The sequence below is a fragment of the Thermobia domestica genome, chromosome 2 (genome assembly GCF_964235325.1).
Source record: "Thermobia domestica chromosome 2, izTheDome1.hap1.1, whole genome shotgun sequence".
Classification (NCBI taxonomy): Eukaryota; Metazoa; Arthropoda; class Insecta; order Zygentoma; family Lepismatidae; genus Thermobia; species Thermobia domestica.
In genome coordinates, this window is record NC_137455.1 from 192479550 (window position 1) to 192507219 (window position 27670).

General features: G+C 34.1%; 1 protein-coding gene across 1 annotated transcript in view; it reads left to right on the forward strand.

Annotated features, from left to right (window-relative positions):
* The first annotated feature begins 10535 nt into the window (after positions 1–10535).
* LOC145678333 (uncharacterized) overlaps positions 10536–27670 on the forward strand; it is a 67077-nt gene continuing 49942 nt past the window's right edge. Inside the window, exon 1 of the mRNA XM_081748358.1 lies at positions 10536–10614. The gene's annotated coding sequence lies outside the window, so the exon portion shown is untranslated. The remainder of the gene's footprint in view (positions 10615–27670) is intronic.

The window sequence follows — 27670 nt, forward strand, 5'->3', positions numbered from 1 at the left end:
CAAAACAAACAGAAAAAGTTCCAGTAGACATAGAGCGAAAATCGCATCGTTTACGTGTTATATGCCGCCGAAAGCGTGGGAAAACAAACTTTAGAGTTAAATATTGCACAAACTACTAAACGTAGACATGATGTGGCATGATATCATCAAAGGATTCTAACATGTTCTATCCAAATTTGCAGATTTCAGATTTGTGCAATGGCAACGCAAGGTTATTCCTCAAAAGACGTTAGGGATTCCCGAACATTTTATGACGTGAATTGAGTGGACAACAGCATGTAAACGACGTCTTACTGCTTGGAAATAATACTACGTGGAAGATACTTATACACGCAGCTAAAAAAATGGCAGGTGAGGTAATCACTGTGCGTGGTTGCATACCTCCTCAAAAAGTATTAGTAAAGACTTGTACAGGAGTTCACTGGAAACGTCACGTCGCTACAATGTAAAAATACATACAACACAAGCCGATAGGTAACAGAAAATAAAGAAATTCCGATTGATGATCTGCTCATATTAATGACATCTGAATGACTTTAGTGACGATCTGTTGCTACTACAACTGTCGTTTACTTTATATATTTCGTAATGTAATAGTTATGTGTCATTCTCTCCAGTATCTTTGCAAGAAACAACGGAACTGCAGCAACTTGATATTTGTTTAATTCTTTTGCTATCCCCTTTCATTTGTCTGTTGCATTGTGCTTGCGATGGAGTCATTACACATGAGTGAATGAACTGGTTAGTTCGTCGCATGCGGAAGAACGGAGATCGACACTATGGACAGTTAAATGAATCCTTCTTTGGGGGCTAATTCTGCTCGTGTATTTCATCAACCATTTCATACCAAAAAAAAAAAAAAAAACTGCGTAAACCATTTCTGTTACAGGTTACGTTCGTTTATTTGTGTTCATTGGAGTGTTGCGTTTATTTTCTTTAATGAGCGGAATCTTGTTTGTGACATTAAGTGCGCCTTAGAGAAGGGTAATTTGGTAATGTGTTCGATGAGATATTAAAGTACTACTACATCTGTCGTTCTAGTGGTGTACGCGCTTTTCTGTCTTGTGGTATGGTATCTTCTCCGTCACGGTAGAGGTTTTATACACTCATGTCCAAAATGATTGTCGCATATCTATAACTGTCTTCTTGTAAGAATATAATTTGATAATGATTTTGCAGGGTACTTTTAATACTGATACTATGTGTATAATCGGGAAATGTATACTTGTAGTAAATTTCACAGAAAGAGAATTATAAATACGAAAGTTAGAATGAGTAAAACAAAATATTGCTAAATGGACAATAAAGTTTTATTTTTGTTCTATTGTTCTTATTTACTGCTCTTTTGACATGAAATTTTCCACATACATGTCTTTGCCGATTATACACATAATAACATTATAAGAAATACCGGGCGAATTCGTTATCAAATTGTATTCCTACAACATATTATAGATATGCGACAATAATTTTGGACATGAGTGTACATTTGCTAATCCGTATACACAAACATCATTTGCTGAGAGAACAGTTGCACTAAGTTGTAATATCGCTATCTTCGATTCTGGATAGTGACCACAATGACGAGGGAACATCTAGCATTTCCCGACTTTAATTTCGCTTCATTTCATCACCATACGATGTGTATGTCCAATGCCTGTGATTACAGAGGTATTGGAGCAGTACACGCGTGAAGAATTGGCAGACATTCATCCAGCATACAGAAAAGCAGACAGTAATGGCCGTGTGGCACAACGACTGTACATACAATAGTTTCCTAATCATAGAATTCCGCACCACGCAACTTTCTCCAGTGTAGATCTAAGATTATGAGAAACAGGATTGCTGGAAGCACACAGGCCTAATGCTCGACGAAACAGAACCGTACAGGTTGTGGCTTTTGAGGAGCACGTTATTGCTCCAGTTCAGAGGAACTCGTCCACCAGTACACGGGTAGTAGTTGCTATACTTAAAGCTCATCATCGCCAAGGGTGAAACATGTTTCACGTAAATCAGATGTACACTTTTCACGTCCAAAGAATGCGTGCATTACACGCCGCTGATTATCCACGTAAGCGGGAATTTGTCCAGTGGTTAAGCGAACAGGACACTAATACATCCCGCTTCATGTCTCGTGTTCATTTAACAGATTAAGTTTCGTTTCCCATGATAGAGTGTTCAACACTCACACTCAACATTTGTGGTTTGAGGCAAACCCACATGGAATGTCAACTTGTGCGCATCAGGAACGGTGCTCTGCAAATGTGTGGGCAGGAATCGTTGTATCTCATCGGACTATACCTACTATCACAACACCTGACCTGGTGGGAGTATTGCATATTTTTGGAAGAGGTTCTGCCTGAACTATTAGAGACTGTCCCACTGGCTGTTCGTCGAAACATGTGGTTTATGCTCGACGGTGCTCCAGCACATTTTGCTGCGAAGGTGCGAAATTGTCTTAAGGCATCCTTTCAGAACAAATTGATCGGCAGAGAAGAACCGGTATTTTAGCCAACTCGCTCACCACACTTTAACTCCTTAGATTTCTTTTTCTGGGACCATATGAAACAACTAGCCTTGGGTTAGTTGTGACACTATCAAGTTATATATGAAACAGGTAAAGAACATCGAATGTAGGTACAGCATATAATTTTGTAATTGTGAGACAATTTTTAATTGATGCTTTGGGAGACAATGGCCCCAAATTCTTACCTTAGGGAGTGGGAGGATTTTGACTTCCCATAACTCCCAGTATCTTCGTCAATGTGTATATCCTACACTAGAATACGCGTCGATAATCTGGAACTTTAGTGCACAAAATATGTACAAGATGTGGTCAATTGAATCCAAGTTTATGCGTTGTCTTTATACTAATAATAAAATGTGTGTGCTCTGTATCTATCGTCAGCTTCTTGCATATAAAGGAGTGACCCTAGTCATCAAATTTGGTACATAAATAGACCCTAATCATATCTAATCGCCTACGAAGCTCTTTTTTCTAATTTCGGCACGGTGGTCAAAATGTATGCATAAAGGGAGATGTTAAATACAAGAGACGCTGGATATTAATGTCAAATTCATAGTTTTTGGTGTATTTGAGATGAATAGTAACACTTCCGATGCCGTTCAGGTCCAACTTTAGCCTCCATCGTCATTTTGATTTGGGGAGGGCATGAAAAATAACGCGTTCAAACTGATCAATATTAGTGTCAAATCCATAGTCTTTGGGATCTCTTAGCTATTTGATGACAACCCGATGGCATTTGACCCCAAGTTGAGGCAAAAAGGGATGTGGCAGCTGGTCCGGCAACGGGCAGGAGCAAGGCCCAAGGTGTTACTCCTCGGTATTTAGTTATTTCACTTATCTTGAGAAGAATAATGCCAAAGTAGTCGTAATTCGTGATTTATTAACTTTTTACACTCATACTCACAGGGACAACGGCAAATGCGTTGCTCTTCCTTATTGATATTACTCATTTATTTACCTTTAAATATGATATATTGCATCAATCTTATTCTCTCGTCCAAAGAGAATATTTTAGCTAGTTTATCTAAAATAATATAAAATGATACAGGATTAATCATCGATGTCAAAAATATGTTGCACTTCTGAAAATTTATTTTTATTACATTCTCTTGAAGCAAGAAGGACAAGTTTTCTCTTGTGTTTTTACTTATACATACATAATGAGATTCACCAACCTTAGTATCAGAAATCTCCTATCATACTTCTAACAGGGAAATGTGTTCGCAGTTAAAATTATTACAGTGTATGAATGTACTGGGTATATAATCTATTAGAAGATGCGCTTTGTACAATATTGTCCAAGTAAGCAGTCTTATAATAGATATATACATATAGAATTTAACGTACATCCAAAACAATACTTGGAGCACATAATTTAGTAAATAGAAATATACGAATTTTAACTACATACAAGGCTGTATTTAACATTTCTCCAGCCTCGGACAATTAAAAAATGCCACCCTTCAGTATGAATAAATACCAATGAAGAAAATTTGAGACAGTGAGCTGAACAATCTGTATTTGAGTGGAAAATAAATAAATAATATATAACTTTCAGTTTTAGTTAATAAAATTATGATTGATTTGATTTCGTTATAAAAGCTAATCCGAGAAAATTCGCCGCCGCCCTGGGTCATGGCTCATGTTAGACCATACGTAAATATAGCCTTGACTACATAGATGCTGTATATTACTTAATACTATAAATACGTGTACTATGTTGTGTTAAATTTACAATATATATATATATATATACACTTTGTAAAGAAAAAATAGCGACACTTGCTCGGATATGGTTTTCGCAACATACTTTAATCAGTATGATTTTTTACATGAATTCCTGATAATATTACAATGCATATTCCCAATGAGCAGTTCATTCTTAATACTTGCGCCAGAGTTTCAGGCTTTTGACATAAATTTAATGAATTTATATGCATATATAAGTAGCTATGTGTGTTTTGAGCAAAATCGTTTATAGGAAGAGTTATACATAAAGCTGAAAAAGATCAACAACAATAGCAGAAAACAAGAAATGGAATTTCTTAAGGGTAAGACATATTGTGTGCAAACATCGGGAAGTACGATATACCAAAGTAGTATTTTGGATGTGCACCATGGGCTTTCTGCAGTGCAGCGAAACATCGGAGCCCTTTGGTAACAAGGCTATTGCAAATGGAACCTCGATTTAACGGAATAACACCCGGATTATCTGTTCCTTGAATTCCATTCTGTTTGCGATAGTTGTCTATCGAATCTTCTACTCATATTGATCCACAAATTTTCAACTGGATTCATGTCAGGTGAGTTTGTAGGCCACATGAGTCTCTAAATAGTCATATTCTTGAACCACGTATTAACGATTTTCGCTCGGTAACATGAAGTATTATCGTCCTGGAAAAGGAAGTAGTCCAAATTTTCTTCAGAAAAGTCGTCTTTAGCTGTTGTAAGAACTTTACGTACCAGAATTTGAAGATATTTTCATGCATCAAACGATCCTTCACATATATCCGTTGGTCTGATGTCTTTAACGGTGAACCAAGCCCATACCATCACTCAGTAACTGAATATTTGCATCTCTGAAACAAAATCCTTGTCAAGTTCCTTACTTGTTCGTATCCACAACTTCACACCACCATCGTTTCCCTCTATTCTAAACTTCTTTTCAACGAAGAAAACGACGTGCTTCCAGTTGTCATAAGTCCAAGTTGCATATCAACTCACAAAACTACATGTTGAAGTCCTCTGTGTTTTGTCAGTTTGGACTTTCTACGCGGTTTCTTCTTTGTAACATCCTCTTCATACAGTCAAGACAATACACTTGTACGAGTAACTGCAGTTCTAAGATCATGTCAAACTACAGAATCGATTTTTGGGGAAATCACTCCTGAAATCGGCAGTGCTATTGATTTCACTTAGCAATCTGCTCTGGGTGATGCTTTCTTTCTTCTTGCACACTGTTGACGAAGGAAGGATTTATTATGCTGTTTCCACCTTTGGATTACTCTTCTTGCCGTAGAATAATGGATTTTCAGTATCCCTTAGAGATTTGCTTTAGCTGCGCAAAGCAATAATTATGTCTTGTTCACATGGCAACAAGTCACATTTCTTACTCATCTTATTTGTTTACAGTCCAAATGTAGCAACAATATCACACACAAACAACGCTGCACAACTTGATATTTTGCCACTTGACACTGTCCAGACAATAAGAAAGCAAAGAACAATCATAAAATGCTATTTACCTCAGCCTATACATCACAAATGCAATGCAAAATTCTCACTACAATAATTTAGAGACGCACTCAGTGCCATCTAACGAAAATATTACTGATATACAAACAATTAGCAAGCGATGTCGTACACCACAGGTGTCACAGATAACGCAAATGAACTATCCCACTCTTCATTTCCTTCTATTCCTCTTCTAACGGGCTGTAACTATGGTTTTCTGTGTAAGTCAGCTTGAGAATTGAGGTGTCGCTATTTTTTCTTTACAGAGTGTATATATATATATATATATATATATATATATATATATATATATATATATATATATATATATATATATACGTAAGATATACTACGTGCCTGGCTGAGGTTGCAATCATTATAATAAGATGTCGATATCTCGGAATCCCTTAAGCTTAGAGACATGAAATTTTGTGTTCAAGCTCTTCATCTAAAACAATTAAACATGTGCTTCAGCGTTTTCAAGATGTTTGAACTAGAATGGAAGAAACAGGAGTAAGGATGCTTCGTGCTTTTTGTAAGATATCCATACAAGCCGTTGTAATTTTGTATGAGACTTCGAGTTTAGATCACTTCTATATGAAAGATGTAGAAGAAAGAAGCAAAACTATTGCCCACAGTGATTTGTTTGGGCATTTGTTAGTAGGAATATAAAAGGTAACTTTTTAAAGTCTACCATAATATTAAACTTGAAGAAATACTTTTTTTCGACCCACCATAATAGGCCTATACAATGTGTACTGGTTTACTGCTTAAGTATAAACGTTCAATGGTAAGCCATCAACTGTTCATTGTAAATATGTGTTACTGTAAATATTCTAACGAGTCATATATGTACTATGATGCAGTACCATATTGTACTTTAAGTGAAAGAAGATTTTGTTGTCCTTCAAATGCTGCTATGTACTGATCACCATCTCATATACAGTCATATATTTTCATGTGTTTTTATCTCTCATTTTACCTAAGTATTCATTTTATGAGCATTAACTAGAAAAATGTAACAAACATGAAAACCTTTGAAAGAAAATGAAATCTTCAAGTTTTTCGTTCCATGGTTATGCAGATTAGGCGGTGATGATGAGAAATAAATGAAATGGTGGAATGAAGAAAGTGGGAGGAAACGGAAGAGTCCCGAGGAAACCCACGCACACGGTATTTGACTACCACGAAATATAACAAATATATATTGCCACCAACAGAAAAGTAAATTTTATTTTAAATTCAAAATATACCGTATATGCATGACATTTATTACTGCAAACACATATAGTAGAACATTAATGATACTATCTCCAATTAACTTGGTGGTTTTCCACGAAACATTTACACTTTAAGCAGTAGATCACTATAGATACATAGTAAGTGATAATGGTTCGAGAAAAATGCATTTCTTTAAGTTCGATATTTTAACAGCTTTTAACAAAATTACCTTGTATATAACTATTCCAGAAAAAAGAAAAGAAAAAAGTGCATCCAACTTAGGTGGATTTAGAATGAACTAATGGAATGTAATTGAATGTACTAGTTCCACATGGTGCAAACAACATGTCTATCTTAGGATTTTTTTTTTTTTTTTTTTTTTTTGCAGATAACCATCAATGGCCGCATCTGACACATTTCAAGAAGATTTTTTATTATTATTATGACCGCAAATAACATTGAGCCTATTTTCGTGAAAGTAACACGATAAAAACCGCGATAGAGCCAAGCGCTAATTATGCTCCTAAATTCATTTCAAATGGTTCAGTTGTTCTTCCGTGATGGTGACACAACTTCGGAAATATTGTAGAACCCTTGTCTTCTGTGGCACATTTGTGCTTATTTTTAGTAAGGAGCGGATATACAGAATTTCATTTCCCTAACATGAGTGGCTCCTGAGGTACTCTCTTTTTTGGTGTATACGTTTAACTTTCCCTTCCCCAATTTTATTGAAATGATAAGTACTAACTATGCTCCTAAATTCATTTCAAACGGCGCAGCCGTTTTCCCTTAATTATGAGACAAACAACATCGATTTGAATGCTTAAAAAAATAGTCATTTCTCACATTCCCTTAAACCAATTTTATTGAAATCATAAGTACTAACTATGCTACTAAATTCATTTCAAACGGTGCAGCCGTTTTCCCGTAATTATGAGACAAACAACATCGATTTGAATGCTTAAAAAAATAGTCATTTCTCACATTCCCTTAAAAGTGAAATTTTCGAGAACGCTCAAACAGGTAGAAAGGGTCTATTCCATCATTTTCAGTTAAGAGTTTATATACCGAATTTCACATCTCGGACTTAAGAGTCCTTACATTTGGAATGTTCAGAACAAATAATGGGAAATTTAAATATTATAGAAACTGTCGCCTTTCTCCTCTTAGAAGTGGCGAATTTTTGAAAACGATGAAAAACGAATTCCGTTATTTTTAGTTAAGGGTTCAAATGACAAGTTTCATACCTCCAGTCCCAAATCATTACATTTGTCATTGTCTGGATAAGTAATAGGAAATTTTAATACGAGGTTTCCCCTTTGAGTATGGAATTTTCAAGAACGCTGAAGCAAGTGTCCATTAACTTTTAGTGGAAAGTTTATATGCCTAATTTCATCTTTCTAACCTCAGGATTTCGTAAGATACAATATACTTGATCAAAAAATTTGAATCCCCCTTTATCCCTCTTAGGATACGTATTTCAAAATGTCCTTTCTAATGCCTTAGTTTCCTGACAAAATGAACTTTCCACCAAATTTTGTTTTTATCTATAGCTATAGTAGTATAGTTTGGACTATGTGAAGCCACTCACTTCTACTCCTTTATAGAATGCATAGTACATATACGTATATTCTTTTTCTTTTTCGGAGAAGTAGATCTATATAGTTAAGAGTAAATCCGAACCACTATAGTGCGTTAAATGCTCTTCCATCGGGAATCAAACCCGAGACCACGTAATAATAATAATAATAATAACTCCATTTCAACCCTCCTTGGAGTTGAAGGTTTAAAATCCCTTTCCCAGCAAGTACCAAAGAGTAAAGAGTAGCAACCCTGCCAACATTCATCTCAGGGGCGTCATTTATGGGGGGCAGGAGGGGGCAATTGCCCCCCCCCCAAGAGTTTGAGGAATACATATACTTTAATCGATTGTCTACTAATATATTAGTACAAAACGCGAAAGTCTTAGGTCGGTGGTGCTCTTGCTCCCCCCAAGCGAAGTACGAAATGATTCCCCTGATTCATCTTACAAGGTCAGTGAGCTTCGATGATAATTGCCAGTCAGTCAAATGGATTGTACGAGTTCGCATTCATAACATTAATTTATGAGTTAATAATAGGGTGCAAGTTGAAAATATTGGTTGACGAAGATACGTCTTCTTTCATACGCTTCGGCATTGCGTATCTATCAAATAGTTACAACTAGACACATAGTATGTAGTAAACTGTTATTATATCATATTATCACATTAACTTAGAAATCACTCTGACGTCTAAAATATCTCTACGAGAATTTCAAGCTTTTAATGTGTAAAATACTCTTTTAGCTGATAATATACTTCATGAAACAGAAGTATGCAAGCAAGATATCAATATTATTAATCAAAAGCACCACTACTGGTATTTTAGCTCTTTTAAACAACTTAGTTCACTTGCCCTAGTTTTAATCCTTTTTCCTTTTTTTTTTTCAGTTTGTTTGGTAAATTGTGTTCCTGGTGTGTTGTTTTGTTTCGAAAGAAACCCTGCACTCCAGATTCCTAAACGTGGAAAAATTTGGGGATACAAACCAGAAATATACGCCAGTGTTTGAGGTTGACCTACACGCCAGCCAGCCAGTTTCTAATACCTATCATAGGAAGCTGCTTTTGGCTCCTGTGGTTGGGCCTTTGGCACATAACAAGGCCTTTGCGGTCCTCTTATATTAGCTGCAGAGCAATCCCAGACAACCCAAGTGGTATGGTGGCTGAATGCGTTAAATGTTGTTTTTTCGTATTGGCACATGTACAGATTTTTTTCTCTCTCTCTTTACTTTTCAGGTGATGTTAATTCGGTACAGGTTTACCGACAATGCAATGGACTGACTGCCTTTAGGAAGAAAGAAAGAAAGAAAAAAGATAAAAGAAATCTGCACGGTCAGCAATTCTCCTAGTATTTTTGTTCTCTATTAAAACTCAATATTATAAATCCATTTGTTCCAAAACTGTTATTTTTGGTTGTATTAAACTTTTCATGAAGATTTTCTACACATTTTGTATTTTGCATTCGAGAATATTTAATTTACTTAAACCTTTCATTTCCCTTTTGCCTTTTTTATGTAATTGCGCAGGCGCACATTTGGATGCGTGGCAGACGAAAAATCTACGCTCATTTTCTTTTTGGAGGTCCCTCCGCGTGTGAGAATCTTTCTCCCCATCTCCTGCCGCGCTTTTTGAGAACACGAGGAGGCTATCTCAGTAGCTGTTCTGCGTCCTTGTGTAGAGGATCTCCGTATTCTGTTCCCATTTTAATTGTTTTTGTATTACTTCAAAAGGTAAGGAGGCGATCTATTACTGTAATTTTAATACTATTATTATCTACATGATTATTGTCAACCTTATGTCAAGGCACACATTTTTCTTCTTTATTTTGAGTGGCATGTGTCGATTCAATGAAAGAGTATCGACTTTTGGAGTGCAAGAACACAGGTTCGATTCCAAGTCACGCCATGTGTTTCGTTTATTTATTTTAGAGTTACGTCACACATTATAAGGTAATTGAAACTGAGCTCCTTCAGGGCTCATACTTGGACCCACAGATTATCAAGGGAAGCAGATTAGCAGTTCAGCTCTTCAGGAACTCTCCAGTTTTCATTTGTGTGTATTGTTTATGGTTATAAATCATCTACGTGAATTTCCTTGGTTTATTGACATTTTATTCCCTAGTTTACAAATTGCACGAATTATGTAATTTTAATTCTCGTTGTGCTTCCAATTTTGTTCATTTGCAAATAGAATGTGGAGGAGAATGCAGAGAATTAGCTGGATTGAACAGAAAACGATTCAGAAGGTGTTAGAAATAGAAAGGAAATCTTAGAAATAATTGAAAAGAGAAAGAGAAACTGGTTGGGATATTGGTTGAGAAGAAACTGTATTAATTTATGAGAGACGTGCTAGAAGGTGCGGTAACAGGAAAAAGAGGGAGGGACGAAAAGGATGGATGGTATTAAAGCAGAAGAATCATACTTGAAGATGAAGGGGACCACGGTGCTTGGAAACTTCTCGGTTGCGGAAGAATGCCTATGATGATGATAGACACAGAATATTATCACGAGATAATAAATGTTTAATTTTATCCAAGGGATGCATATAATTATCAGCATTATCGTTCAGCTCATTCTTGATATTTTTCTGAATAACAACAAAATGTTGAATCCTAACATGGCATAAATTACTCTCAGTAGATTGAGACAAATAGAGTGGCCAGTGTTGGATTTACGCTTTTCAAAATAACACGCAAGCTGATCATCAAAGATCTACGTAATTTTTAATGAGATAGTTCACGATAAATTGCAGTCACGACAACCCTATGACTGAGAGCTCTTCTTAGTTAGTAGCATCCCTTTTCAGCGCCGAGACAATGTGAGACGTGAACCTATATTTTAAAGTGGAGGCTAACCATTACAATATGTTCAAATATTAGTGTTGTTTCACCGGGAATCGAACTCAGGATCACATGCATCAAGGCGCATGCACTGGCTAATAGATCTGTAGGGGGATTGTTTCACATTAATTTCTCGTTTTTTGTCCTTGACGTGAAAAAATAGATCTCGTTTTTATTTATCTTCGAAAGTAACAATTATGAAGTGACTGAATAAATGTTTATTTTGGACACATATCTTTTATTTAAAATTAGTATCTTTTCGTTTATGTTTTTCAAAAGTTTAACACGACTCAGAAACAATATTGTATATTGATTCAATGTTTCGGTTTGTGTACATTATGTTTACTATAACATTTTTAGCAGTACCGGTACCACAGGAACATTAACCTAATATTACACAATCTTTAAAGTAAATCTGTCCGGCAAACAAAGAAAATACATGAAAATGTTTGAGTAGTATTAATATAATCAGAGTTTAATAAATTTGTATTTAATATTTTCATATACATTTGCCTCTTAAAAAGGGAATATGTAAAGTGAAGAATTTGCATAGCGCTGGCTGAACTTCGTTCAGAAACACAAGTGAAAATCTAGACTATGTTTATACGTGCCAATTGCAAAGGGATTAAATAAACGTAATCTTCAAAAACCTTTATAAAATCTGTAATGTTATTAATACGATAATCATGCTTGTTGTGGTGTATGGCTGCGAAACATGGTCGCTTACTCTGAGGGAAGAACATAGGCTGAAAGTGTTTGAGAACAAGATTCTAAGACAAATATTTGGACCCAAGAGGAACGGGAAAGGTGAATGGCGGAAACTTCATAATGAAGAACTACATAATTTATATCGTTCACCAAACATTGTTAGGGTCATCAAATCTAGGAGGTTTAGGTGGGCAGGGCATGTAGCCAGAATGGAAGAAAGTAGAAACGCTTTCAAAGTTTTAACTGGAAATCCAATCGGGAAACGACTATTAGGAAGACCTAGGCGCAGATGGGAGGACAATATTAAGATAGATCTCGAAGAAATAGGAATACAAAGTAGAAACTGGATCCAGTTGGCTAAGGATAGAAGTCAGTGGTGAGCTTTCGTGAACGCGGCATTGAACCTACATGATCCATAGGTCATAGAGCTAGTTAGTTAGTAATGCTATTAATAAACAGAAAATAATAATTCTATCGGGGAAAGAACTATAAATATACAAACTGCCAACACACAATAACTTTCTATATATATATATATATGAAAAGCCATTAACTTTTTAAAATTTCATTCAACTGATTGCTGATTGGATTGACAATTTCTTCTATTATTTATATCTTTAGAATGTTTATTGCATATCCTCCGATTTTAGTATGCATTATTATTATAAAATAACTATTAGAAGAGATTTTTAAGAATCTAAAAACCTTTTTCAATACTTCTTGTCTTTGAGTAGAAAGTAACAAGTTTGCTAAAGTTTGAGTCCAAATGCAAACATGAACCTACGATATAGGTGTAAATAATATTGTTATAGAGTGCTATTTCAGAGTAGTATTGAAGATGCTATAAAGGAAATAAGATAAAATGTCTATTTATATACTAGAGTGAGACCACAACATAATAAAAATAGGAAGGCTAGCTGGTCTAAATTTAAGATGGCAGCAGTGCTGGCTGCAAGTTAATTTTACCAATTTAAGATTTATGACAACAGATTTAAGATGTATATGATTTTTGAGCATTTTAAAAGCAATCTTTTGACTAAACTTGAAGTAAAACATAATTTTAAATATTGCCGTACCTTAGGCGATTTTCAAGAAAAGAAAATGCAATAAAATTTACTTTAAAGGATTAATAATGACGTTTTGAAAAAATGACATTTTGTATATTCTCACTATCTTGCAGAAAGAAATCGCAAACGCTTTACAAGACAAATTCCAACAGGCGATATGAAATAAAGAGAAATATTCAATTAAATCGCAAACGCTTTACAAAACAAATTTTCAACAGGTGATATGAAATAAAGAGAAATATTCAATTATTTCAGTATTGTGTTAAGCTTTAGACCCCGTTTACACCTTATAGATCCAGGAAAAAACAAATTAAATACGAGTGAATGACGATCGCTTAAATGAATATCCGGAAAACACTCTACGCTTGAAACTCGCCCGTATTTTGTCCAGATTTCAAGTTAAGTCCTGTCTCCTGTTTAGACGTAATCCTTCCATGTTCCAAGAGAAAGGGAAAAAACCCACCAAATTGCTATTTAATAATAATAATAATAATAATAATAATAATAATAATAATAATAATAATAATAATAATAATAATAATAATAATAATAATAATAATAATAACCCACTCTAATGCCTATCTAATTAATGCTTAATTACATATCATATATACATGTTTGGCTATACTCGTGCATGTAATCCCGAACCTCAGGCTGCTATCAAAGATTGGTTTAAATAATTATGAATGTGAAAATTTTGTACTAGTTCGATCAAATATTGATATTAATATTGTTTTAAGGATTTTTTAAATTCAGATATAGCCAGTGTTACTGGGACCACAGGGAAGAGCGACATTTATTTTTAAGCATACGGTATATGTTTTTCACTACTTTTTTAAAGAGAAGGCAAAATTAAACGTGATTATTCGTATATTTGAATAGTATAACTATTATATAATTGTAATATATCAGTTGGCACGGTCGAGTGATCTAAGGGTACGAACATGCCGAAGAGATCTCGCGACCGAGGTCGAGGTTTAAGTCGCGGTCGCACCCTCGATACTGGCAAAAACCCATGGATTCAAATGAGTAAGCGCATGCCGAAGATGTACGCTACATCGCGACCTAGAGGTCAACCGCGAGGGTGAATTATTGATCGCGATGATGAACAACCGAGTTTGTTTTTACATCGATGTTCAGCGGAAGCATCGTTGTGCCTCGTGTTCTGATTGGCTCTCTTTCACGCGCTGCACGGAATAAAGTTTTCATTTGTTTCGAATTTTATTTGCAGAGGATTGTGTGTGTCTATGCTCGAGATGTTTTGCTACACTAATAAATTTGAGTATGAAAGACATATTAATAGAATTAGCGAGGAATGTTCCAGCAATATGGGATAAAAAAAAAACATAAACATCATCATAATAGGCACGTTTTAAATAGAGAATGGAAGAAAATAGCAACTGAAATGGGAATGTCAGATAAGTTATTCATATTTATTTGAGAATTATGTTGTAGCTTATTATTATATAAGGCAGTGGCGGTTACATGGAGGGGACTTTCGGGCTGAGTCCGTAAATTGTGGGATTTCTAAAGAAAAAAAGAAGCTACTGTTTATCATATCTATGCTTAAAAACTCCATGCCCCTCCCCCAATTCCGATATTAATATAAAAAGGGTTTCTTCTAAATTCGTTACTGGTATAAGGTAAAGAAATACTTGTAAACACAGCCACGTATCCATAGGGAGGAAATGTCGAATAATGGAATTGCAGTGACGAAACTTCATTTGCTGAAGTTAATACCCCCTCCACCTCGAAACCTAAAGACATACTTTTTTTTGTGATGTTACTGGGGAAAAAATTCTCGCCTGAGAACGAAAGAGAGCATTTCTTCACAGAAAATTGAAAAAAGAAAAGAAAAGTCTTTGATTTATTGATAGAGATGGACAAGAGATGAGACTCAAATATTTTTTCGAAACAAGAGACGAGACTTTGGCATTTCTCATATCTCGTTTCGTGTCCATCTCTATTTATAAAGTGTTTGGTCCTTTCAATTTCAAAATGTGGTTTCGCAGTAATTTTTATGCACTGACGGAATAATTTCACATGCGTCACAGTAATGTTTCTCCTCAAACTGAGAACTTATAGCGAGGGTGCGACTTCTTCGCTATGTACGCCCTTCCTCCACCGCGACTTAAACCTCGACCTCGATCGCGAAGTCTCTTCGGCATGTTCGTATCCTAACACAGTGAACTATGAAATGTAGAATATACAGTATTAGTTGTCTTTTCATAATTATAAGTGTAAATCATTGATCACCAGAACGCATTTCTTATCTCCTTTAGCCTTCAAGCATATGGAATGTAATAAGAATAGTAAACTATGACTTCTCCAATCCATAAAAGGCTATCGCCGGCCAGATAATGAAAATTCAACTCGTAGATGCGTGGCCACCTGGCCCATCTCATCGATTTTTCAAACAATATTTCTGGTTTTCTTGAACCAGGATGGTCTTTAGTTCCGCCTTTATTTTCGCACATTGCTGAGATCAAAGAACAATACTTTTCTTCTGTGAAATTATTTAGTACTCATGAAGTAGTATCTGACGAAATAGTTTCCTGCTCGATATATTCCCCATTGTCAAATGTTGTGTTCTTAAATCAACTATATGAATTCACAGGCTTAGATGACGGACTAGACATGAATATGAACTATCTGAAGAACGTCAGCTAGTTTACTCAGGGTCTTTGATATTTAATAGAAAATAATACAGAGAAATTATATTATTCTTTGTTTTCTACACTTTTTGTAAATTAAGAAAGATAGGATCGGACTGTTGATTATATTTAATACAGTTTACGATTCTGGGTGAAGGTCACAAAACCTAAAGTGAAGACTCTTGCTCATAATCGATTCAATAACTGACTTCTTTTTGTCTAACTAAATGGTGTATGTGATTGTCTCTAGAACGATACAAATAAGAACATCGGAAGATGCTAAACGTTTTAACAAATCCTGGAAGATTCAATGAATATCTCGCCAGAGAAGAAAACAGGCACTGATGATATCTAGTGAGCCTAAAAGGGTAGCCAACTCATCCTCCAAATAGTTGTGAGTAGTAAGCCGCGATGCTCTATCTGTCTGTATCGATCACTGTTATTGTTTCATAATTCCCTCTAGCGGCCTAGTAATCAAATTAATACACCACAAGTGATTTCTGAAATGGAAAGTAGTCCTCAAATCTATAACGATTGGCTACTCCCAGTCTTAAAAAAAAAAGAAAAAAAAATCCGTTCAATATTTTTCTTGAACTTGCTTGGCAGAGCCCAAGCAACCAATTCAAATGAAGAATTTGACCACATATTCTATTAATCCGGTCTTCTGATTCTATTAGAAGTAGTATAGTTGATGAATTGAAACTCAATATCTCCATCCTAAACTAAAATCAAACTACTTAGACGTTTAGAATAACTAAACACCTTAATCTCAAAAATGTTGTAGGCAAAAGTCAAATTCAGAGAAAATCACTTTGAAATTCTGATTATTTTTTTTTTAAATATATCAAGTAATTTCATGTAAACGTATAGCTTTTGATCAAAAATTACGTGTAGTCAAGATGGTAGAGAGCATTTTGATTAACAAATTTAAGGGATACATATTTTCTGAAAATGTGCCAGGCCAAAGGCTAGGACAAGGACCTGATTTAGGCATGGGCCACATGGGCCTGGGACCAGGGCGGGAAATTTTGAGGGGCAGCAATTTTTAAAGAAATATTTAAAAAACGATAAAACTACTGAAAATACATATTTCACAAATGATTCAATAAAATAAGCGAAAGCCTTTTTTTAATGGCCGTGACTACGATAATATTGTAGCATATTAGTCATAGCAAATATTGTGATAAGTCAGTTGGTTATTATGGTGGTTTGATCAGTTGTCGGTGGATCTGCTGAAAAGGCTGGCCAGATATAGGAATTAAAATATATTACATAAAATGAGTAATAAGAAATAAGAACAGTAATAACTAGTAATAGTAATAATTATAATTTAGTAGCAAACGTAAAAGTAATATTTTAAGAAGTGGATCAGGGGAATGGAAGTTTTGGGGAGCCATGTGATTGGTGTGGTTAGGAGTGGCAATTTCGTTAGGGCCCATGGAATTCCGGCCCTGGCTAGGACCGTGCTTTGAAGATTAGTTAACTAAATGATAAGCTGAGATGTAATTATTTCAGAATTTGCCTGGTAATATACAGTCTTCTTACAGAGAAAATATTGCCAATTGAGTAATCAATTAACTCAATTAATGGAACCTAGGATACAGCAATTTTGTTTAATAAGGTGTTAATCAGCTATTGTTTTGACCTTAACATTAACTACTTTTAGATTGTCTCATCAAAGAGGTTGTTCAATGTCCTCCGTCGTCTTAGAGCAGAACCTCAATCACATTTTTAAAAATGACAAATAGGTGTATGCTACTGGTTCATATTCAGAAGGACACGACTGGACCAGTGTACCTTAATGAGTTTATATCAGAAAACTAGAGGGAACTTACATTCTGAAAAATGCGGCTTGATTTTTAGTTCCTTTTTTTTAACTGAGGGAAGAGGAACGTTCAAACGCACCATTTTTAGAAAGAAAAATCTAATGTTTATATTGGTGGAGCTTTATTGGATTTCAAAACACAATGCAGTCAATTGTATTTGTTAGATTTTATATATACAGAATTACAAAATTAGATGCCATAGGATTAATAGTCACGTTAGATTTACTTGTTACAATATAAACCATATTATATAAAACGTTCATACCTTGGTATCATGAATACTATGATAGGTCTAGATAAGTTTTATCGCATGCTCATAATACTCCTTATTTGTAAAAAACTAGATTTTGTAGCAAGACCTTCAAAAAGTTTCTTTAAATAGATCTCCAAGTTTAGCAACTTCCGTAAGTTTCTAACATGAGGGAAAGGGAAACACCTGATACACATCTCATATTGGTTTATTGTAAATATTTGTTCGGTTTTTGACATCATATGTACGTAACACGTGACGACTCAATATTATGTAATTCAGTTTGCGTTGTGTCTTTAGTTTAACTAACATTATTCCAGGCACAATTTGATATTACACACAAAATACAGGATGGTTTTACTCGTTGATATGAATCTAATGACACATTTTCAATACATACACGGTGGTTAACGTGTTACTTGTGTCAAAAAACTTTATGTATATAAATACCGCAATCATATGGATACCAAAGGGCCACCATTCTTGACTTTGATTCATAATTGTCACAGATTCAACTTTTGTCTGAAACAGTCCTGTATCTATTAGCCTATAGAGTTTAAGGATGGGACTAAAACTAAAAGAATGGCTGACTGAGACACATTTATTACAATCGGAATTACAGCATTACACGTCACGTAATTATGGAATAAAGTTTGAATCCATTAAGTTCTTTCATTATTTTAGATAAATAATTTTGGACAATGAAGGATACTATTAATAAACATTTAAAAAAAAATAAAAGCTGATTTGACTTCAGTTAATCATATAGCTCATACTATTGTATAAATATCATGAATAATTGTTGTTTGTTTGTGTTGATGTTTCTTTATATATATATATATATATATATATATATATATATATATATATATATATATATATATATATATATATAGAGAGAGAGAGAGAGAGAGAGAGAGAGAGAGAGAGAGAGAGAGACATTATATATATATATGACTCTGTGCATGTGTTTTTCATTTTCTTTCTTTACCATGTTTAGTCTGTAATACGGCTGGTGAAATTTACTGGTAGTTGTAAAATTTAACGTTAATGACTCTTCATTATGCACGGCCATTCGCATTCTTCATCAATGAAACCAGTCGTTCGTTTATCAAAGCACACGTGTCTATATGATTGGACAAATTTGTGTGCGTCACCGACAAACAGTCAATTGACAAATATGAGAAGCAACAACGTCTTCACTCTCGTGCTCATACATCTCTCTTGTATATACATTGCTACTCTATGAGATCACATATCACGTACTGTAATCACTTTAACATTGTTAATGTCGAACTAAGTTAGACACTGACTGAATCTCTAGTGTGTGCATATATATATATATATATATATATTGTTCAAGAATAATAAAATTTTATTTAACAATCAATATATAGTTGTTGATGCTGTTGAAGATAACATACGACATTGTCAAATGGCAAATGGCATAGAAGCATCGTCAAACGATAGAAAACTTGGAGCATTCCCCGTATATTTCGAGGCTTTTAAAATGAAGAGACAAGATCCAAAATTGCATTAAATATCACAGAAGAGATAATTAACACTAAATCCCCTCAGATTATGATAGACACTTACATAAACTTTACTATAGAACAACAAATATTTAAATTTATCATGTTAAATTTGACTTATGATTTCATTCCATTTAAAGTATTGTCCCATCGGTTGGCAAGGCAGACAAATGATCAGGCGAGAATTGCCTATTCAGCATAATCAAACTATTTTGCGCCAAGTTTGACTTTTTTCATGTCGATTACAATGATATCCCAGTATGAGTGTACTTTGCGATATTAATAGTGTAAAGTCATAAAAAAAATTCTCACAAAATTATAGTTGATCTTTTCTAAATATTTTAAATTTAAGAACCTTAATCCATTACTTGAAATCGTTTTCATTCTTTTTTTATGTTTTGTTAAAAACCCGTAAGATTCCTAAATATTCAAGAAAACAATGTGAGTTTATATGTTGTTATGTTTGCTGAATATGTTTGTCTTTATTGTAACATTCTATAGAAAATTCTCTTTGTTTTATTATTTGTTTGTAGAAATTTAGCGTCGCTTTTCATCACGGAGACTAAATATGACGTGAATGTACAGTTTAAAGTAGAATCGGAATCACCGCAATGTGTTTACAATGTTCTGCCATCGGGAATCGTACAGATGTTGGATACGCTAGCTATAGACCAGCAGAAAGAGTTCTTATTAGATTTATGGCTATTTATTAAATAAGGAAGTTTAGTACCATGTTAAAGTTGATTATTTTCTGTAATCATACTAACATGTATCCGAAACGTGCAGGCTATTTTTCGATTTAAAACTATTGTGACGATTTAGTTACAACTTACGGACTGTATTGTTTTCAATTTAATTATTTGAAAATAGAATAAGGCCGTGACCAATTGTATTTAGATCTGTACATTAATACAGGGTGGCACGCCGCCGACTTCCAAATTTCAAAGGTTTATATATACTAATACGGAGTATTTAGGAGAACAAAAAATGAACCTGCTGAGAGGACATATTTTACATTAATTATCTGACAGTTACAAACTTACTTGCGGAATGCATCAGGAAGATGGCGTTCATTACAGTCGATGGTTTGCTGCAATTGCAGCTTTCTCAGAGAAACATTCATCACTGTCATCTCACGTTTTGGAGACATTCTATGGCCTTTTCACTTCTCTGACCTGTTGTTTCCTGACTTTTTTTTATGGGGGACACCTTAAAAACAAGGTATTCCACTGACGTCTGACAACAATTCCTAAGTTGAATGACGCCATTATTGAAGAGGTTGCGACTATAGACGGTGCACTACTGAAACGTGTGTTTGCAAACTTCATGAAGCGATGCAGCAAACCATTGACTGTAATGGACGCTATCTTCCTGATGGTGTATTCCGTAAGTAAGTTCGTAACTCTTAGGTAAATAATGGCAAAATATGTACTGTTAGCAGATATCTTTTTTGTTTTCCTAAACACCGCTTGTTGGTGAATGTAAACCTGTGAAATTGGGGAGTCAGCGGCGCGCCATCCTGTATTTGGGTATAGTTATAAACAAAGGAATCCGTTGCTGTGTATGGATCTGTATTACTCTGAAGGCCGCACCAAAAATTGATGCCCTAAACGTTTTGTTGTATCAGAAATGAATTCTGATTGATCATTTTCAGCTGAAAATGGAAAGTATGCTCATCCTACCATGACGTTATCAGAGTAATAGTGTTCACTCTTAAATATTATGCTCAATTACAGTGATTTATGTTATACTCAATTACAATGATTTATCTGTGTTCAAATAAAACATATTCGTCAATAAGAGAATGACCGTGAGTGTTCAAGCATCCATGTCATATATACTTGACGCCTCGATGGCAAATCTTAATGCCTCATAATTCTCAATTTATAATCTAAATTGCTTCATATTCACTCATTTTGCGAAAGCATTGTGAGATATTATGATAATCGTGAGGTTCAGCAATGACAACGCTATACCAGTTAAAATTTTGTTATACATATGTATAAAGAAGATTTATGTGTCTAGTTAAGCTTAAATATTAAATTAATCTTTGGCTCGTCCAATATAAAACTTGACTATCAGCCAATTAGAATAAAAATTCTTGCTACCTTTCTCCAGCTTTAGAACTGTCGCTATAAGTTTACGTACATGACCTTTAGAAGCAGAGTTATAGAACAGCATTTCATCACTAGCAGCACAAAGCAATCCTCTCCAAGAGCTTTTATATTGGTATTGTATGGAGCTGTTGTGAGAGAAGAAAACTTATTATTACCAGGTGCTATCACTGCCAAGAATCTTTTCTCGGAACAATTTTAGGACCAAAATAGATTGATAGAAAACATTCTTATATGAAAGTTATATTTTTCTTTTTTATTCGTTATGCATGTTTCCATGTGGTTGATGTCCTTCTGGTAGATTAAGAAAAGTGTTGAACATAGTGTGATGTATGAGGTTTATTATTAACAAACAAAATCTAGTATAAACGATTTTTGCTATGTTTTTTCTTTCTTTTTGCTATTACCCAATTTTAAAAGGTGATCTTTGATTGATCTTATTTTATATCGTACCCCAAAAATCATATAAAGAAAGTAAAATTAATAATTAGCGCTTTTGGCCTAGATATGAAACAATTTTGAGTACAAAATGTACAAGGGATTTTTATGAAAATCTATCTACCCAGTGATGTTATTTAGCCGGTTCACACCGGTTCCCTAGAATTAGTTGTTAAAATATTTCGAGTTCGCAAAACCGTTTGTCATACCAAGTCATAAAGTCACATATACACACACGCAGCAGGAAGAGAGACCTTGCTGAATACAAACTTTTCACAGCCAAAAACAACTGCCCTATTTAACGAACCTTGCTTTGCTCCATACATATCAGAAAATTAATGGCAAGTTGTGGGAACAGCAAATTTTGTTTTAACTGTTTTTGTTTTTAGAAATTCTTGTAGCTATATGGTTAAATATATAAGCTCTCAAAACAATGTATAAGCGTTAATTTCAAATGTTAGGTAGTTAACTTCAAATGCTCAGATAACAAGAATGAGAAGTGGGGCTATATGAGTGAAGTGGAGAGCGTTACGGGCGTTATTTATATTTGAAACACATACCATTGTCAAAATTATCGATTCGTTGCTGGAAAAGGTCTTTCCAACATCTTTTGACTACCATCTTTCTTTGACAATTCGTTTCCAATATATTCGCAGTGCTACATAATTTCGTCACACCACCTTGTATTAACATGGTGTATAGGCCACTATTTGTCACTTGTGGTATCCAGGGGTAAAAGTGAAGGGGAACGCTGAGGATCGTCGTGCTCCCACTTCCAAAAATATCTATAGCGTTCCTCCAATTCCTAAAAATTATAATGGACAAAGATAGGCACGGGGAACGGTGTGAAGTCATGCGTCCCCATACATTTTCAGGTCCACTTTTATCCCTGGTGGTATCCAGTAAAATATTTGGTTTTGTCTACCTTATGTGGTTTGTTTCCTAACAGAATTATATCTATATATCTATTAATTATATGAATTATAGAAGTTTCTTATAATTGGAAAGGGTGTTTTAAGTTTAGAAGAGAAAATGTTGATTCTCTCTTGACCACTTTCCCTTCTCCCAATATGTATACACTGGGAGAGCTGCAAGCAGACACGTCCCCTGACTCTTCTTTCCGAGAAATTCCAAATACAGTGTGAAGAATACAATATATAAGATTTAAAAATTCGTCAAAAATTATGCACAAATTTACGCAGAAATTAAAATTTTCAAAGCAAATCCGGACCCTCCAATTATCTCTGATTGCAATAAGAATTGACAATACATTTCATTGTGAATCAAGCTCTTCCGGTTGCATTTAGACACTTTAAGCTTGATATTATTATGAAATTACGAATACTGGTTCTATAGCTTGTAATCGACTAAACAAAGCCAGTACAAAAATTCTAGTGGGATTCCACCTCTCTACTTTTCCCACAGAGAAGCCTTTACTCAGTTCCGATTTTAACGCATCCAATTGTTTTTATTCATTGCTAGGAAGAGAATTAAGTTAAAACAGCCTCTAGATAATTTTTGCAAAGTTTATCCATTAATTTAGTAGAGGTTCGTAGAGCATTTTGGTAGCATGATTAGTACTCTGAAGAATATTATGTGAACAATGTACTATATGTGTTTTGTTATTGAAATTCTATATTTGTAGAACTCTTGATACCTTTTGAAAACAAACAATAGCAGCTTACTTTCGTCTGTTTACAGAAAGAGAAACAAATCACTAAGAAATATTGATTATCATTATGTTCATTGTGAAATTAAGATGTAAGAATCAGACATTTTTAAAGCATCTTTATATGTATATATGTAGCTAAGAGTTTTTAGTTACAAGACTGCAGTAATATGCTACTGGACATTATTATTATTATTATTATTATTAATAGCCTGAAAGGTATGCAACTTTTTAACCATTATGAACCTGTGGTCTAGCTTACCGGCACCTCCATTTTAAAAAAAAATGCTGTATGTACAGAACTTGTTGTTAAAAAATTAGAATAGCGCCACTGTATCTATCTATCTATCTATATTCTCCAGTGACCATTAATCTGCATAATATCAAGAAAACGCAGACTTCAACTGTGCATAGTGACACACATAAACACTTTATCATATTTTACGTATGTCCAAATGATACTCTTCGATTTCTAATTGATAATGTATAATTTTATTTAATGATATTATCATATTTGATTCATAAATAGATTTACATGTTTCATATGAACGTTTTAGAATGTTTGGAGGAATGTTTTCATTGGTTCTATTTTCACTAGTGATGCCAAGATATTAGAAGGGAGGCAAGAGGTACTTTTCTTCCTAATTGAGACAATTCGCCCTCTAAGTCTTGATCAGTTTTAATTTCAAATAACAGGATAACTCAAGCTTTAATGACAACACGCCATGTGCTATGAAAATCGGAAATATTTTACGAAATTTATTCTGAAATACTTTATTAAAATTCATTGTGAATTCATTTCCTTGATCTTGACGGGTTTCAATCTTAAACAATAGGTGTGATTGATAGACTTTAAAGAGTATACCCAGCATATTTAATGACATTTGGTATATATGTCTTTTACGGTACGCTTTTGGTAGGTGAGCAATTTACTGCTCTTATTCTTTGATCGACTTCATCGATCGCAGTCATTTAAATTTTCTGATTTATTTGTAAATAATAGTGTGCTGTAATTGTATAGAATATCTTGCTTTGCCTCTTGCTTCTTGATATATGGTGAGAGGATTATCAAGAAAAAAGAGATAAACATATATTTGCGTATGACAGAATAAGAATATGTGTGTGTTTACTTGTATGTATACAAGTGTATGTTAATCTTTCATTTTCTTCATGACCAGAGAATAAAAAACAGAAAAATGTGACTCAAATGTTTTCTTTGTAGGAGAGTTGCTTTCAATTTGATGGTAGGGGGTCACATTAGTACACAAATGCATACAACATATGTGCATAGATATACATACACAAGCTCGCGAGGAAGCGCGTGCGCACATGTCCACGAGGCTGAATCTGAAGAGGCATGTTTGAGGAGAAAGACTGTATCTGCTTCCTCCTTAGGGACTTCATTAGTATTCTGTAACATTATATCTCAACATAGATCTTAAAACGATACATCTCTCACTCCTTTCCAGCATATTTTATCGAGTTTCTTGCAATCTAATGGTTTCAGAAAAATAAATATAGAGATGTAGAATACTATATCTTTTAGTATGGAAATACCTTTTCGTTCCGTAAAAAATTAATTCTGAATTGTGTTAATTCGTTCTTTAAATTCATAATTGAAACTTAAGAACCAGAAGATTCTCTATATTTTGTAATCCATTCAAATGATGATATACTGTATTTTGGCTTGTGAAGATGATTTCAGAAGACAATGATTATGGTATTTAAAATACCATATATAGATGTAATGAGATCGTTTGAGTTGGGTATGTCCATAACTTGGCCGCTGAATTAAATTAACTGCATATTGGTGGAACCGTATAGCTATGTTATATCTATTATTATCATATAAATTGGCCATTTGGTCAACTTTGACATTTCCTGTTGAACGAAAGATAGCCGAATTTTAAACACGACTCAATATTATGAAATAAAAAATGTGTTAATAATGAATAACGTTAAGATGCAATTTAACAATTATAATATATTAATCAACCACTTCATTATTAAATTCTAATAGTATTCACAAATAAAAAATAAAAATATTTTACAAAATGAAATTTGCGTTATCATAAAATACGGTTGAAAACTAGAAAGGGTCATCTCCGCATCGATAGTAATTTAAATAATAGTCTCATACTGTATCTATCGAAATATCGTATCTTCAGAACAATTTCCGGTTATTATATTGAAATATTAATATTATACAACAATATATATGGTATAGCATTTAAATTTAAAATTTATCCATAAAAACATACTTCGAAATTATACATGAGTCTCTCGAATTTCAAGATGAAGCTTTACTAATCAGAGACAGTAAATGCATAAAATTTCCGTATTATTATGTTATTTTTGTGCACCAACAATCATAATGTGAAATTTTAGTTGTTTTGTTGATTTTCATATATATAAAATGTAAAGGAAAGCAAATTGTATACAATTTATTTATAACTATAATAATTAGCTATAACACTATATAATATACCGGTATTTGAATTAGGGTCGTCTTACACATTTTGCTATACTCTTTGAAAATAATAACGATATCACTAGTAAGTAAAATTAACAAATATGGGTTGAAAACATCAGGAATTAATAATTACTGTTCTCAGGGCCGGATTTAGGAGGGGTGCACGTGCAATCTCGTTGTAAGTATACACTATCTAAAATGAGAAGCTAGCAACACTTTCCGAAACTTCCTGCTATCATGTTTCCGTTTGGAGTTTAAGAGTAATCAGAGCTTAGCAAAAGCAATAGTTTAAGTCGATTTTCTGAAGGTTGAAACAAAAAGATTCACCAAGCAAAACAATATTCTTTATTCACCACAGATGCCTAAAGTCATTAAGAAAAATCAAATTTAATTCAAATGTAATAGTAGTTATTAGTGCACCCCCTCAGAAAATCCTTGATCCGACCGTGAGTTCATATTATGAGTGTCTACTCGTTGGGTCTATTACTACGAGGGTAATCCCAATAGTAAGGTCTCCAAAGTACTGGAACGTAGGGAAACTATGCAGCTGGCTGTTGGCAACACTGTTGTGTTTGTTGTTTTCCACATTTTCAACACCTCGCTGGAACGCTCAGTCTTGGCTTGGCAACCTTGGCTTGGAGATTGTAATAAATCTCCCACTTGGTTCTATCGTCAAGTGTGGAATTTGCACAGTTATTCGGTTTCTGAACGTACAAAGCTTTAACCCGATTGAAATTCATCGCTAATTGACGTAACAGTATGGCGAGCCGAGTATGGATGTCAGAAACTTCCTCATGTGATGTAAGGAATTTACAGGCTGGTCATACTGAAATTCACAACGAAGAAAGGAGCAGAAGACCGTCAGTTTCCGACGAGACAGTCGCGAAGATTGAGCAAATCAGTAACAAATTGCTGTTTCTTAAGTTGAAAGATATTTGACTTTGACCGGAACGTGGTTTAGCAACGATGATAAGGTGAAAGATGAGATTCAACGCTTCTTCAAATACATGGCAGCGAGCTGTATGACATAGGCATAAAAAAAAACCTAACACATCGCCTCCAAAATTGCGTCGACCAAAATAATGATTATGTAGGAAATTGTATAAATGTACAAGCTTTAAAATGTTGTAAACAGTATTGAAAAGAGACGTTTCTTTGTATTTCTAAAATAATAGGAGACCTTACTTTCTGGCTTGCTCTCGTAGTAAGAATTAGTGTTTATTCAAATAATAATAATAATAATAATAATAATAATAATAATAATAATAATAATAATAATAATAATAATAATAATAATAATAATAATAATAATAAAGAACAATTAGCGCCATTTTGCCATTTTTCAGGGCGAATATAAACAAAATACGAAATTAATATTATAATATAAAGTAAAGAATGGTTGTGCCAATTCAACAAAATGATTCGTTTTTACCCGAATCGTGTTCAATTTTGACGCAAACCTGTTGTTACATCAATTCCTTCGCACTTTGCAGTGAAGTGTTATATTGTTAGTCGTTAAATCGACCAGCTGATATGAT